Source organism: Bison bison, unplaced genomic scaffold (assembly GCF_000754665.1).
Source record: "Bison bison bison isolate TAMUID 2011002044 unplaced genomic scaffold, Bison_UMD1.0 scf7180017864061, whole genome shotgun sequence".
In the NCBI taxonomy this organism is placed as follows: domain Eukaryota; kingdom Metazoa; phylum Chordata; class Mammalia; order Artiodactyla; family Bovidae; genus Bison; species Bison bison.
In genome coordinates this window covers 1840120-1842660 of record NW_011494633.1, presented here as the reverse complement: position 1 = coordinate 1842660, position 2541 = coordinate 1840120, and the positions used below count along the sequence as shown (strand labels likewise).

Sequence of the window (2541 nt, the reverse complement as noted above, 5' to 3'; positions counted from 1 at the left end):
GAGATATGTGAGATAAATGACTAAGTGCTTGAAGAGAAATTATTTCAAATGACAAATTTATAAATCAACTCAACATGCTTGATAGTATGTTATGTTTTTGTTTTAAATTGAGGATTTAAAAAAGTACCTCACTGTTCATAACTTTATGAGATGTATCCCTGCTGAAGGGACTCAAATATATAAGAAACTTTGTACTAGTACAAAATTATACTTTTTTGGTACTATAGGACAAAATTATTACAGACCTGGAAGGGACAATGGTAAAGTTTAGGGGGAGAAACAAGACAAGCAAATTGGATGCAGACAGGGATGAAGTTAGCTGGTAACTGTTGAAGTGAAATGAGGTCGCTCAGTCGTGTCTGACTCTTTGTGACCCTGTGGACTGTAGCCTGCCAGGCTCCTCTGTCCATGGGATTCTTCAGGCAAGAGTACTGAAGTGGGTTGCCATTTCCTTCTCCAGGGGATCTTCCCAACCCAGGGATTGAACCTGGGTCTCCTGCATTGCAGGCAGATGCTTTATCCTCTGAGCCACCAGGGATAACTGTTGAAGGCGTGTGTAAAATTAAGTTCATGTCAGCCACACACTCTGTTGTTGACCAGTAGAATGGGGCCAGCAAACTTGTTTCTACTTATACTGTTGTTTAGTCACTAAGTTGTGTTTGACTCTTTTGCAACTCCATGGACTGTAGCCCACCAGACTTCCCTGTCCATGGGATTTCCCAGGCAAGAAACTGGAGTGGGTCCATTTCTTTCTTCAGGGGATCTTCCTGACCCAGAGATTAAACACATGTCTCTGACATTTCAGACAGGTTTTTACTGCTGAGCTCCCAGGGAAGCCCACTACTTACACCAGATGATGTAAATATTCCAACCAATAAAAAACAAGCACTGCCAACTCATGTGGGGCACAGGTTGCTGCATTTTAACTCTTGACTTTTCCATTTTCCATCCCCCAGTGCCAGACACATAGGACAAAAAGGGAATGTGAGAGCATGGGAAAGCATATTACAAAAGTTCTTACTAAGACTGAGCAGACGCACATTACTTAGTGAGTGAAGGTGGCACTTCGATTTAAATAAAATTGAAATGTTGAAACAGATACATTTAAGTCTTAATGCTAAATGTTGACTGAAATAATAACTTGTTTTACCCAGGGAATTCAGTACCCAGAAGGGAAGTTTTTTTGAACAGAGTATATTACCTTTACTAGGAAAGCAAAATAATTTCATGTATCAAAGCATTATTTTCAAAAGGTTTAAACATGCCTCATAAAAATACTGACTAGACAGTAATCAAAGTTTGATTAACTGTTTAAAGAGAGAACTTGAAAGATGTGAAGATCTTTATCACATCATTTGAGAAAATTTCCATGGTCATTTGAGGAAAGTTTGCTAAGTTGGAAAATAGATTGGTTTATGTCCCATAGAGCAATAAAATCTAAATGTTTTGGTCACCTTCTCTATTCAAGAGACATGATTTGCATTTCTTCAAACAAAATCTACATTTTAGCCTGTAATTTCAAGAGACAAACTTCTAATAAATAGTCAACAGTAAATCAAACAAACACACATTCCAAAGAAAATTAAGTGATATGTGAGTAGACCTATGAGACCAGGGGTCATCAAGATTTGTGTGTGTATGAAAATCCAGGTAATATTTTAGTCTCTGTGGTATACATAGTTTCTGATGCAACTAGTCAACTTTATCTTTGTAGAATGAAAAAAAAGACAGAGATAATACAAAAAAAGTAGCATAGCTATGATTCAAAATAATTTTATTCATGGACACCAAAATGTGAGTTTTATACAATTTCTTTGTTATAAAAAATTGAACAGTTCTATGAAGACCTGTTCAACTGAAGTTCTACGTTCAACTGAAGTTGAACAGTTCTATGAAGACCTACAAGACCTTCTAGGACTAACACCCCAAAAAGATGTCCTTTTCATTATAGGGGACTGGAATGCAAAAGTAGGAAGTCAAGAAACACCCAGAGTAACAGGCAAATTTGGCCTTAAAGTACAGAATGAAGCAGGGCAAAGGCTAATATAGTTCTGCCAAGACAAGACACTGGTAATAGCAAACAACCTCTTCCAACAACACAAGAGAAAACTCTACACATGGGCATCACCAGATGGTCGACACTGAAATTAGATTGACTATATTCTTTGCAGCCAAAGATGGAGAAGCTCTATACAGTCAGCAAAAATAAGACTGGGAGCTGACTGTGGCTCAGATCATGAACTCCTTATTGCCAAATTCAGAATGAAATTGAAGAAAGTGGAGAAAACCACTAGGCCATTCAGGTATGACCTAAATCAAATCCCTTATGACTATACAGTGGAAGTGAGAAATAGATTTAAGGGACTAGATCTGAAAGACAGAGTGCCTGATGAACTATGGACAGAAGTTCATGACACTGTACAGGAGATAGGAATCAAGACCATCCCCAAGAAAAAGACATGCAAAAAAGCAAAATGGTTGTCTGAGGAGGCCTTACAAACAGCTGGGAAAAGAAGGGAGGTGAAAAGTAAAGGATAAAAG

General features: G+C 37.9%; 1 non-coding gene across 1 annotated transcript; it reads right to left on the bottom strand.

Moving 5' to 3' along the window:
• Positions 1 to 466: 466 nt before the first annotated feature.
• Positions 467 to 538, bottom strand: TRNAC-GCA. Its single transcript has one exon. It is a non-coding gene; the product is annotated as a tRNA-Cys (tRNA).
• Between the last annotated feature and the right edge of the window lie 2003 nt (positions 539 to 2541).